The following is a 14,245-nucleotide window of genomic DNA, read 5'->3' as shown; positions in this document are numbered from 1 at the left end:
TTTCACGCAGTCCTAGGGCCAACCAAAGTCCAGTCATATGATGTTTAATTCTTAGTTTTGTTACATTATATAACGTTAAATGCCCCCATTCAGAACATCAGAGAAGTGAAACGTAAGGGAGAAACTGGACAAAAAAACAACAGGGTTAAGTTTAAACTACCACTAGAGGGCAGTAAAGTCCTTTTATTGTGCTGCTCAACGTCCCTGCAATAGACACAGTAGGCCATTCATGGTGCTTCTTACTTGAATAGTTTCATATATTTCAAGTTTTGTAACAAAAAGATACGAAAGATACACTTTTTTTAATTCTATACATAATGTAGTAGCATATGATCGGATATGTTGTTGCTCACTTGGAACAAGCTTCTCTGCTTTTTTTCCTCTGTTGCAGCGTGGCAAATCAATTATTATAGGTATTTGTAGGATTTGGCATGATATGTAACTTTTCGGTGATTCTTACTTTATTTGGAAATGCACAACAGGAGCAGTTTCTCCCCAATCTGAGCCCTTAAGAACACTTTGGCCAGAGTCAATGTGAGAGACAGGATCATTATTCAAAGGCAATATATACGGTATATGCTCTAAATATCGCATTTAGCACCTATTTCCCCTAAGAAATACATTGCAAGGAAATGGAGTGAAACTAATTTATGGAGCAGTATATATCACAACAGTTCTAGGCAGCAAGTGGTGTATTATTGTGATGGTCCAAACACCAATAAATCTGAAGATGGCCAATGGCCATACCCATTTGGAAAGGTCAGCAGTAATCTGATCAGTAATCTTCTGCTCATGCTAAATGAATCATGAACTGGAACCACAGTTGATCAACAAACTGCACTCCTGAAAGCAAAAGCAATTACCTTCTTGTAATTGATGGGTAAGTGATGTGTCATTGCATTCTTCAGGCTGTCTTTTCACTTGAAGGGAAATTCAACAGAAATACTTATTTTTTTCATAGTTGCTTTAAAATCCTGTTCAAAGTTCATTCACTGAGCATGCCTTTCACTGGAATATCATTTAAAATCTTTAATCATATCATACCAACAGCCACTGTGAACCTAAGTGTGTTAATTAGCTTGACATCAGCTGTCGCGCAACAGAGCCCGTGTCCCATCAGTCCCAAGAATGCCATTAATCCAAACCAGCACTGGCACCGTTCAAAGCCACACTGTGTCAAAGTGCTGTTCAAACCAATTATCTATTTCACCAATATCTTTGATGAACTTTGATTAGAAGTCTGTCTATATGTCTAGCTTTTCTTAAATTCATTGTTCACATCTTATCACATACTGTACATAGTGTATTTTTAAAGCCCCCTCTAAGCTAGCATAATGACTCAAGGAATGAGCCGCTCTGTCTGTCCGCTACTTTGGTCCAGATGGAAATATCTCAAAAACGATTGGATGGATTGCCACGAAATCTGGTACAGTCATTCATGCTCGGCAGAGAATGACTCCCAACGCCTTTTGGTGATCCCCCATGTGTTCTTCTAGGACCACTGTGAGTGTAACATTTGGTAACCCCATGTTCGAAAATTCGAGCAAACGTCTTAAAAAGCCCCTATGGCAGATAAAACATGATAAAGCCCACTGGGGTGACCTCCCAGTGGAGGAAACATGATGAAGTGCTTTCTTTTTTTGATGGAGAAAATGTGATGCAATGCCATATGGACTGCCCTATATACTAGACAACTTTCTGAATGCTGGTTGCCCACCGCATGCCTTTTACATTTGTCTTCGTCCCTGCCCGTTAGACACTTCTTAGTCTTTTCTTATACATGACCAAAATCTAACACTTATATTAAATCATGCTGGATATCATAATATAACAATATATAATATTTGTGATTGTTTCCTGGATTGTACGTGAATTTCCTGCACAATATCTCTGACATGTGCCTATTTAAAAAAGCGTGGTAGCAACCTGTGTTTAGCGTCTTAGCTCCTCTTTTGACGAAGCATGTAAGCTTATTTCTCTGTTTACCCCTGCACACTCTGTTTGCCAATAGATTATTGATTATGTGGAGATTTATGGAGAGAGGACGCTGACTCTGTGGCCTTTTTAATTTCAGCACATCTCTCTTAGGGAACTGGATTAATACTGTGGATGAATACAATTGTGTTGCATATCTTTGTTGGTGATTCTTCAATATGCAACGCAGGAAACCGTGCATTGCCTCAAGAAAGGAGTCCTCCATTCATCCTCCATAGTCACACAGACACAGACCTGCATGCACTTTTCTATCCCCTCTCTTTTCCTCTTCATCCTCTCCTCAGATTATTAGAGCAGGTCCGTCCTGGGATAGACCTTAGGCCACCTGATTGGTTTAGCCCGGTGTTAAGCCAAGGCAGCTTACAGGGCTTTGTGCCAATGGCTGGATTGCTGAAGACCGTAAAAAGTGGAGAGAGCTGTAGTACTGTGGTGGTGGAGGTGGTCAAGTTAGTAATGTGATAGATAAAAAAGAGACATCAGATTCAGGGGCTAAATTGTGTGCACTGTCAACAGCACATTAGGGCAGGGAGGCAAACACTGGCATGACAGCTGACAGGAATTAGATGCACAACAGATTCTCTCAGGAGAAACACAACTTGCTACCGGAATGAGGGATTAAATGTAAGGCGAAACACCCCCACTGTACTGTGGACTGAGTGACAGGCATTGCCGTACATGTTTCACTTCAGCCCGAGAGTGGCTAGTGCGTATCATGCGTACGTGTGATTGAATGCACTCATGCAAGAGGGATAACTGGGGGAGGCAGCAGCTCCATCAATGGGAGTGTGTGTGCCGCATTCTTCATCTCACCGGCTCAGGCAAATCTCCTCTGCCTCATTTGCAGACTGAATCTCTGGAGTGTTGGAATGCCTCGAAACCAAAGGTGAGTTTGCCCTATTGGCACTTCACTGTTATACATGGTGGATGTTAACCTATGTTATGTAACTCTGTGCATTACCTCACAAGGTAATGTCATTATCAACTCAGATCCTAACTTCACACTGATACACACTCTCACATTGTGTGCCTGTGAGTTTATGTGTGTATTCACCCCATAAACCTCATGCGATGTTAATGGAGTTAATTGCAGTCTCACAGCAGTGCATTGTAATGGTCTCACGTAATGGGCATCTTGATCACGTGTGTGACGACGAGGAGATTTTAGATGTTGAAGAGGGGAAAAAAGGTCATGTACATACAAGGAGCGGTGCAGGCAGTAGCATCAACGTTGTAGTATGTTCTCTCTGCCCTCTGCAGAAAAAAAAAGACACTGCAGCATATCTCCCCCTCCCCAGTTTGCTGAACAATGATGTTTGGAGGTCAGATGCCCAGCTCTGCTACTGGTGTCAGCCACTGACACACAGCGTGTGTGGTTGTTACACCTCAGAGGAAGGGAGGGGCAAATGTCCATTTTAATTTCAATCAAATGCTTGAGAGAATACAGAACAGAACAGGATATGGACGTGTTACTCTTGGTGTTCCTTATCAGATTTAGTCCTTTATTAAGGACATGAACACACACATTACGTAGATGACTCCACTATGTGTCACACGGCACACAAGATGACAATGTGTAAGAGTCATTTTACTGTGAACAGATGTAGCATTCTAAGGAATTGTGGAAGCTTTTATTCCTGATTGAGATCAATGAAACCCTAGAGGACTAACTACGCTACTGAAAATTATAGAATGTCTTCAGATCAGTGAAAACATACACTGTCAGCTGCAACTGTTGTGCAATTATCGACACGTCATTGTGTCATTTTTTTATTTATTTGAGCATTAGCTGATGGTATGTGCTTCTCATCACTGACTAGTGCTCGCAAAGTGCCGACTCAGGTCTCTTCTCACTATAAGTGGTCCCCCAGGGGTGACAGGATGTCAATACTGAACTGGAATCAGCAGCGTGGATCTACTACTGTGCTGTTAACTCTCTGCAGTGCAGCTCTGTAAAATGCAAGGGGAGACAATTCAGTGTGTGGGGAGTGTAGCTGGAAATATAGCAGATACAGGGGAAACCTTATTGGGGCTGTAACTCTTTGCAGTCGTTCAATTAGATAAACCAGAGTAGCCCATAGAGAATCTTTACAATTTCCTTTTGTCTCTCAGCAATAGTTAAAAGAAATAACATGTATTCAATTTTTACAATTATATGAAATAGAAAGAGGTAAGGAAATCTTCGCACTAAGCTATAACCACCAAATTAGACGTATCAACTCTTTCATCACTAAGCCTTTTCGTTAAGATGTACTGCATGACATGTATACTGTATGTGTATGTGGACATATACAGGACCCAGAGACTTCGGCCACTTGGGGGCAGCAGAAACAAGCCATAAACACAACATTAACACATAATCATCTTATAAAGTTGAAATGGCTGATATGTTAGCAAACAGTTGACTATTTACACAAGAGATGCAGAGTAACATCTCTGGGCACTCAGCAAATGTTAGTTTAACCGTCCCTCTTTTTTTAGCTCTTTAGTTAGCTCTGTTTTGGTCTTCTCCAACTCCTGAGGAAAATATCTGGCTCGTAAGCTGCTAAATGTCCCGCTATGTTCATTAGCTATAGTCGCTAACCACACTTTAAAAGTGCTATACACAGGATAAGGAGCATTTATATTGCCTTGGCTCTCATCATGGCGACGTCTGAGCCAGTGGCTTGCAGCTAATGGTGCTACAAGCGCTAACAGTGCAGAATATGGCAAAAGTGCTGAGCTAACAGTGTTTACCCGAGGGGTAACTCAAGGGTGAATGCTACGCTTCCGCGACAAGCTGAAACCGGCATAGGAGGCCATACAGAGTGGTGGCTGTGAGCTTGCCAGGCACGCTCACATGCACAAACATGCACTAAAAGCACGCCAATCCAGTCAGGCAATGTAAACAAAGCAAGGAGAAATTTGGATTACAACATACACACAGAGGGAGAGTTATTTCATTCTCTCCTCAGGTAGACATTACTCCATATCTTTATGTAGCAAATAGTTAATTGCTGCTATATTGATGCTTTAATCCCGTTTATAGCACCTTTGTAAATATTAAAGGAACAATAGTTGGTCTTTGGGTGTGTATGTAAAAGTATGTTGGTTTCAATCTGAATCATTGAGAGACAGCAAATTTTCATTATCATGTTTACATGTTTACTGCAGTTTACAGACAGTGCCTTGAGCCCTGTCCCCCTGTTTTGCAGAGACATCTTGTGTGAAGAGTTGCCACTACGAGACCATGTGCTGAAGGCTGTGAAACAAGTGGCCTATTCAGAGGGAGATTACACCCTTCTAACACCAAACTGATTGCATGGAAGGCAGGCAGAGAGAGCTTTGTGCCAGCACCTTAAGCTTTGGCTTCAACAATCTGGCAGTACCAACAACCCTGTCAGTGATAGTTAGCAGATGGGACTTAATGCCTTCTTGATTTGAAAAGCCATATGGTTTGAGGGAATGTTTGAGGGGCAATGGTTCCTTTGAACATACAAATATCATAAGTAGAAGAACTTCCTCATTCAGGAGTGTCATTACGTTGCACAACGCTCAGACATATTGTTTTAATTACCCCTGGCGGCAGATTATTTAACATTTCTTTACATGACTTGTATGTGCTGGTTGAACGTCACCACTGCCAAACAGAGCACGGTATCTTCAATGAAACAAACAAAGAAACAAACCAAAAAGAAAAGAAAAGTAGATGTGACCAAACCAAATATAGCAATAATATATTTGATAGGATTTAGTTGATTTTAGAGTTCAAGTAGGTTTCAGCTGATAAATAAATAAATAAACACACAATTTTTCCTCCATCCACTTATAAGTTCATCCCCCTTTGGCTAAATACACAAATATTTCCCTGGGTCATGTGGTTAAAACTGATTTAGCGATTTAGGTCTCTTTTGATGTAGCGGAGCAGCGCTGTTACCAAAGAAGGAAGAGGAAGATTCATGGGTCACATTCCTCATCCTAAGAAATTCTCAGCCTGAGATCGCTTTGACCCGCTGCATGCAACAGGTTCAGCAATACAATTTGTGACTTGTACTTTTCCAATTTTCCCATTTCCTGTTTGTGCTAAAGCTGTGACCCAACATACTGGAACTTAGAAGTGAAAGGCCGGTGACAGCTTGGCCACCGTGATAGCAATATTTTCTCTGCTGCACAGTACAGTGTTATTTTTAACTCAAGCCCATTTTTTTCTATCACGTTTTAAACTATGATGCATCCATTGTTTTTTCTCTGAATCAAATCAAATTAACTTATTTGCACCACCATGTACACAATTGCGTACCACTATTGTGTGTTTGGTCTGGATTAATCTCCTCCTGTTGCCTCCTAATGATTGTCCCTTCTCTCACCTCTGGCAATGCAGGTCTGATAGGATTAATAGAGCCATTACTTAATTACAAGCCTGAGAAAAAGCTGAAAATCTATGAAGAGGATTTACAGCTTTTACAATATATCAGGGACAGAATTCTGAAGCAAATCTTTTCTTTTTTTTTTGAGAAATTATTTCCCTAACAGGCTCATTAGCAAGTAGATGATGGAAACAGAGAATGCGGATGATTCTGCCAACTCTGTACAAGCAAACGCAGCTGGTTTCTCTGCTGCCGATATGGAACATCACAATCATTACTCAGCATGTGAACATGGGTGGGTGCAGAAATATATGAATACATATGCAGCTGTTCATCGCCAACCTTTTGTTAAACTCTGGTAAATGTCAAATCCGGGTTCCCACTTTTTTCTAGAAATAATTTGTCAGGACTTTTCCAAGACATTTTCAGTGACGATGTAGCTGCTATGACTCTCTCGGAACACTATGTTCCTCTCTGTGGAAGTCTGACTTCAAAGACATGAAGTCTATAATATATATAATTTACCTCTGAAATCATTTCTTACATGCTTACTGTAGAAGTGATCTGTCAACTTTTGTAACTAAACCAAACTGCAAATTATTTTCCATGACACACGTTTTTTCCAGTACATTTTACTTTTTCAAATTGTTCAATTGTTTTCAAATTATTGGCGTTAAGAACCGTGTTTAATGGTGCATCATGTGCCTTGAAGATTGAAATCTTGGGTCAAGATAGTTTGGGCTATTACTGTAACTGTAAGTTCTGCTGTGATTTAATGGAAACATATCTAGGGTGTCTCTCAGCCCGTTTCTCAATGCATTCTGGGATAGGCTATAGGAGTAGTAATAGAATATTAAAAGTGTGAGAACTGGATGGATAGATCAATTGAGATGGTACCTATGGTGTCCTCTACTGGCTTCCGAACAACATGAAACTCCATCTACTCTAAAGATAGAAATGTGTTTTCATGGCGAATTAATATATATCCTAGAATTTGACTTAGCAGCACAAATTCAGGAAGTACTAATAGCAGGAAGTACTAACTCCTGAACATCTCAAGTGAGACATCAAGCACACAGTTCGCCCAAAACTGTGAGGACTCTGTGCTCTGCGTTCCCTCCAAGATAAACAAGCATGTTATCTCGCAGAATACAGTGATCACAATGTTAGTCTTGCCACGCTTGTTAGTGTTTTGGTTTGTTTTGTGTCACTAGTGTGGAAGCTTTACCCACAAAGTGAAAGAACATCCCCACCTCAAAAACTAAATCTGAATTTGGGTCTATTCAGCGTTTTTTAATGGCATCTATAGGATTGCACAATGTCCATGTAGAATTTATTTATTGTGGATTGTTCTGTTGTACCCTTTTAGAGGCTGAATTACATTTCCTTCACAGCTCCTGCTCCATGATGCCTTTAAACATTATCGTTGGCGATGGACCATTAACTAGTGAATTTAGTGGGGCAGTTGATACTGGACTGAATTGTCTTTGTGAGTCATGAAACACGCTTATGGGTACTTTCAAAGCAAAATTGCAAAATGTTTAACTGTTAAAATGTACACTTGAGGCAGATAACAACACATGCATCATGTATTGCAAACCAGAGATTCATTGTCATGTTTGAGGGTATAGTTTGTGGTTTTGTTGCGCTGAAGTGGATTGCTTTATATGGTAGATGTGCTGCTCTCAATGTATCCATCTCCTTTACTTTTGTTCTCTTGGGACATAATACACAATAAAACACAAAATCAAGAAATCAAGTTTAAATCAAGAAAAAACTTTTTATTTGTATTTATTTGTTTCCTTTTTAATTGTTGGGTAACTGCGAAGTAAAAAGACAATAAATTAAATAAATAATTGACAAAGAAAGAGAGAATAATTATAAGATCTGCTTCGTGATAGCATCTAAACTCTCTGGAAATGTGGAGTCTTGATGGATAATTCAAAGTTAAAGACACTCCCAGACACATCTCTCCTACGCTGACAATGAGCGTATTTTCTCACCAAACACCTGATAGTGTGAACCTGAAAGGTTCAAAGACGGGATCTTGTGACACGGTCTGAGCCAGCTGGCATATCCACTAGTTGACTGGCATCACATCCTCTTGAAGATGCTCTTACTCTCCGTGACATAACTTTGTATTGTTCCCTGCATACTTTCTGCCTCTGTACTCAATCTCATTTAATTTACTCGTATAGTCTCCATTGTGTTTCACCAGCACTACTCGGCTATTATGTTTACTTAGCTCCTGCTCGTCTAGTGAGCATTCTGGCAGACACCACATCAGCATCCAGCTATGCAACATTTCATCAGCCACAACACAACTTATCAATCCACTCAGCAGTCACACAGGAGAGGCCTGGCTCACCGACATCAGTGGAGGGTATTAAAGTGGATGAAGTGCCGAGGTAATATTAGAAATGAGTTTCAGAGACAGAGTCTATCAGTAATTGTGTTTGGAAGACACACGCAGGGGTGAAACATGAAGGGGTGTGTTGCATAACGAGCGTAAGCAGCTCTGTGTTCGCTTTATGCCCCGATAAGGAAAAGCAGAGAGGTGTACAAGGTTATGAGCTCAAAGAGTAAGATTAGATGTTTCAATATCAGGGTTGCCATAGTGGATCATACTTTAGAGGTATCACAATGATCCCAGTACAGATTTGATCAAAACCATGAGACATGCATATTGATAATTAGTACTGGGTATGGACGCCTCAACCAAATTTCATGGCAATCCATCAATACATGTTTGGCAATTTCACATAAAACCTCACAGAGGCAATAGAGTAAAAGACATGGGATCACCAAAGTTACATCATCCTCTGGGAACCATGAACGTCTGTACCAAATTTAGCAGCAATCTATCCGATGTTTGTTAAGATATGTACGTGTGCATCCCTAATATCTTGGGGATGTTTAAAAGCATGCGTGGAATGTTATTCAAAAGATGATCCTACACCTGGCAGACACCAAAATGTTTGGTTATGTTATTTTATGCAGCACACTACTTCAGGACAGATTCCTCTTTAAATGGATTTTCACTTAAACTTAAGAGTCCTCGGGCCGAAACACATTTGCTGTTTGTGTTTTAGAAATTAAGTTTTATCACAGCTTCTCACGGGATATTGCAAGAGGGAGAAAGGAGCAGATAAATTAGCAGTCTGGTTTCCTAGAATCATTTTCCCGCCCTGCTGCTGTAATTACGGTGTTTGACTCATTATACAACTACAGCCTCTGTTGGTGGGAGCTGCCCTGTGAATGTTCGACAGCTGCTGACTCCTCATCTGAAGGGAGTAAAACAGCAAGGCACGCCAAACAGCATATGGTGCCATGCAGATGTGCTGAACATGAAATATTGTCCCTAATTTTAAAGTAAGTGCTGTCAGCTGACACCTTGAAAAAGAGAGACTACTTTAAAATGAGGAAAATGAAAAGCTATTTCAGTATTTTCCAGTTTACAGTATTGCATGTGTTACTGCTAAATGTCTCTGTAGCGCTGCAGAGTAGGATGATAATTCTCTGTGTCTTTGTCACTACGAGCAACCTTTATATATTGCACACATCATCTGATCCATTACAGACAATATTGATGAGTGGGGCTTTAAAGACCAGTTCAGGCAGAACACAAGTAGAGCCTGTCAGGAACAACGTACACTTCTTTTCTATTCAACCAGCTAAGTCAGCAAATGTATTTGTAAGACCTGTTACAATACAGAAAAATATGTGTACGACAAATATTAGAGGAAACTAATTTACTTGTGCCTCTCCTTTCTCTGCCTCGAGTCTCATCATCTCTAACATCCTCAGCACTATGGATTACCAGCAATTGAGTATTAAAAAACTTCAACATGTATTTAGAATACAGAAAGTTATACATTGTTTATTGTGTGTTATGAATGGCTGTACGAGTCAACCATCACTTAGTATCTTTTTCCGGTCTAGGATGTTGCAAAACGTTATTTATATTTCATTTCATTAGAAATAACGGCAGTAGGATTCATGGCCAGTATTTAATCTCAATATACCTTTCATTTATGTTATGTTGCTGTTATGCAGCTTTGGTTTATCTTCTATTAGCTGCAGATATTAATTACATTAATGTTTAGAACTGTCTATCTACATTTCTAAAGATGAATTAAAGTCATTGTCATGCAGTTAAAGATTCCCCTGATGTGTCATGAGGTCAATTTATAAACTAGAATTTAGCCTACAGTAGGGTTCTTATCTTGCATCTCTGCTCCTCCATGTCCTTCACCATGTCATTTATTATTTTGTTGTCCTTCAGCTTTTCTTTGCCACCATTTTTTCTCTGTTCTGTTATGTCAGCCTCGCCACAACATCCATCCTAACAACGCAGTGCCAGCTTTAATGTTCAAAATGAAGACCCATGTGTGACACTGGGCAATGCTGCCTCTCTTTGATTGATGGAGCACAGTAGGAAGGCAGAGGGCAGGGTGAGTCTTGGGTTAGATGAAGTGCAAATTGTACTTTGGTGTTTGAATAATGGTTGGCTGACATAACTCAGCATTCCATCCCCTTCACTCCATGATTGAGAGGTAGAGATTAACCCTATTAAAATAACATGGGAATTTAAGCCTGCAAACATTAACAGACGGCAAAGGGTCGACTTGCACTTCAGTGAGACTGCTAAATAGAGAGATGATGCAGGACTCTACGTCAGCAGCTTTGATCTCTCACGGATTTGCTGAGGCATTTCACCTGGTCAGCTCTGACATCAAAGCTAGACTGGAATATAAGTAAAAGTGTCATTAAGTCATTGCCGGACAATGTCCTCGTGCACTCATATGCCATCCACTCATTCAGCACCACTGTGCCACTTTAACATTGGCCAGACGAGTGAACCTCAGTATCAGCTGTTCCAAATGTGGATCTCTTTGGAAAGCATCAGTGGAAAGATGTGAGGGAGTGCCACTGCTCAGATAAAAGCTATTTTTCTCACAAGATCTCACATGTGTCAGCCTGCTCTCCTTTATTGTGGGCTATTCTAAGAGGGGCCATGAGGGGTGTGCTGGTAGTTTTGGATATTAGATAATTGCAGACATGATGTGGATGATGATAGGTAGCTGCAGCCATAAAAGCATGACCCATGCTCGATGATGTCAGGCCCTGTTAGATAAGTTTCATGTTGCCATCCTAAAATGGAAATACTATTAAGGGAAGCATTATTACACATTTGAATATGGAAGGTGGTCTGGCACAGATCAAGATTGTAATGTAGTGGTCGGCTTCAGTAGGCTTATATCTTGTATCGAAGGCCAGCTTCTGGATTGCATTCACATCAACACTTGACTCCACCAGATGAGTGTTGCTCACTGGTGGTACCGCTACTTATGCTTAAAGCCAATGTCAGAGGGGGTTGGTAAAGATGCCTGTGACTATATGTAGTGACACAGTCCAGGAGGCCGAGTGATGGCAATGCAGGTCTGTTGATTGTTTGTTTACCACTTTGAACCAGACTGAAATAACTATTGGTTTGCTATTACATTTTGTAAAGACATTCATGGGCCCTGACATGTCAAGTGTCACCATGAAGGTAACAATTTGAAATCGGATTGACATTATATTTGAGGGAATTCTAATATTTTTTTGTGATACCCTAACTTTTCATTTAGCGCAATCATCAGGTCAAGTATTTTGATTTTTGCGATACTTTGGTATACAACTAACTACCCAAAAAAAACTCCAGTTTAGACATGCCAGTCTGCTTCTATAATGTGTTTTAACGTCCTAAGCTCCACCCTTAGTATTTATGCACCTGTAACACCAATGGACCACTGCATACCATACATATTGTTATCATCCTCTTGGAACGGATTGCTAAGAGTATTTCTGTGGATAACATACCACCTATAAAAAGGCATCTACATGGCAACTGTAAGGCCAGTAAGGGCTGTCTGTACTGTAGACGAGCTGGTGATAAAACACCAAACACTTGCATGAGTGCATTTTAACACACTCACAGATGTGGTCTCGTTGACACTTCGGAAAAGGTCAGCTAACAATAACCGTCTAAATTTGTACACCTTTATGCATATGTCAATAACAAAATGACACTTCAGCTTTAATTAATTCATTTGATTAATTATTTATCATTGTAACTTAAAAGTTCTCTATTTGACATTAAGAAAATTATGGAGCAGCAACCAACTATTTTCTATGTGAAGATATAGTAGAGTAATGTCTACAGAGAATGAAGTCGCTCTCCCGCTGTGTGAGTTGTAATCCGAGCTTCTCTGGGCTTTGTCGACATAGGCGGGCCAGAAGCACATGTCCATTAGTGCATATTAGTACGTGTTAGCGTGACCCACTGGCTAGCGCACGGCTGCCGCTCTGCACTGCACTCACAAGTGTAACAGAGAACTACGGTGGCCTTCAGGGATCATAAAAACAATATAGGCTCTCGCCAGAGCCAGTGTTTGGTTTGTCCATTCTGGGCTACTGTAGGAACATGGCGGTGCAACATGGTGGGCTCCCTGAAGAGGACCCGGTCCCTAAATTGATATGAAAAGCTCACTCTAAGCTAACAAAGACACAACAATTCTTAGTTTCAGGTGATTATAATGACAACATAGTTATGAATATCACATTCCATTTCTGCTAATAGGTCCCCTTAAATCCTATAATGTTCGTTTAAAGTATCATTAATATCTAAGATGAAATGTAAATGAATCCCAGTAAGAAGTCCCCACATTAAACAGTAAAACATGGTCAGTAATATTCACTATACTAAATCAAGTAATATTTGAAACCTAATACTTTTTATATAAACTTAAAACCAGGTAATAAAAGCACTACATCATTGGAAAAAAAGCAAACAAGGTCATTTATCAGTTTAATTACGTGCAAGTGGTTTGATTATTAGGATTTACATAAAGCAGTGTTATAGTATGTGTTAGATATTTACACAAGAATGGATGCATTCCTTTTAGTGACATTTTCATAAGGTGAAAGGGTTATATATTTGCTTTGTATTTGACTCGATATTAACTCACTAGACCATCTCTGACAGCCGTCTAGGTTTTAAGAATTCATGAGCAATAGGGCTTCTGCTTTCACTTTCTAGTGCAGATGCTCTGCAGATCTGTGTCTCTGATGTTGCACTGAGACTTCTCATTTATGATTTGTGCAGAAATTAAGATGGATGGATAGATTTTTCACTAAGCCTGTTGGTTTATCTGCTTCTTTAAGTGCACCATATACAAAGGATTCATTCTATTTCATTTGAAAGAAGGGAAACAATGTGCTAAATGTGTAAAGGTCATGTCTTCTGCCATGGTCACAATAACCAGCACATAGCTATAAAGGGCTCCCATCCAGTCTGTAAATAATTTAACAGCTTGGTGTGTGTGTGTGTGTGTGTGTGCGAGAGAGAGAGAGGGAGAAAAACAGACACACAAAGGGTGAATTCCCAAGTTAAGCTATCAAAAATCAAGACACGGTCTGGTTGCTTTGCTTAATGAAGACAAAGTTAAAATAAATACAGCATACAGGGCAACACTTAAAGATACAAAACCATAATTCAACATCTGGCGTTAAAGACCTCACAGCAAAAGTGAATTTAATTTTAAATGCTGTGCATAATAAATCATGCCAGAGGTGATATAAATCAACACCTCTTAGAGTTTAACACGTTCGGTTTCCGCTGCCACTAAATGATGTCAGCTCTCTGTCAACAACTGAAAAATCAACACTTGCAGGGTTCACACTGAGCCATTCTGTTCGGATGCACCACAATGTTTAATGGTTGGAAGAGACTAACAACAGAAACTGATTTATCCAAAACTGCTCACAACACTATCGATATAGGCTACTGGAATGTGTTATCCTATAACTATTATCAAATAACAAAATAATTGCTTCAATCAATAACTTCTACAAACAAAATG

At 39.9% G+C, this 14,245-nt stretch overlaps 1 protein-coding gene across 2 annotated transcripts in view; it reads left to right on the top strand.

Moving 5' to 3' along the window:
- Positions 1–2,713: 2,713 nt before the first annotated feature.
- sorbs2a (sorbin and SH3 domain containing 2a) overlaps positions 2,714–14,245 on the top strand; it is a 58,332-nt gene continuing 46,800 nt past the window's right edge. Inside the window, exon 1 of one of the 2 annotated variants that reach the window (XM_031862958.1) lies at positions 2,714–2,878. The gene's annotated coding sequence lies outside the window, so the exon portion shown is untranslated. The remainder of the gene's footprint in view (positions 2,879–14,245) is intronic. The other variant, XM_031862963.1, reaches the window with a different exon arrangement.

The sequence above is a fragment of the Anarrhichthys ocellatus genome, unplaced genomic scaffold, assembly GCF_004355925.1.
Source record: "Anarrhichthys ocellatus isolate YVR2014 unplaced genomic scaffold, GSC_Weel_1.0 scaffold28, whole genome shotgun sequence".
Classification (NCBI taxonomy): domain Eukaryota; kingdom Metazoa; phylum Chordata; class Actinopteri; order Perciformes; family Anarhichadidae; genus Anarrhichthys; species Anarrhichthys ocellatus.
The sequence above is the reverse complement of the archived record's forward strand: the minus strand, read 5'-3'. Positions and strand labels throughout refer to the sequence as shown.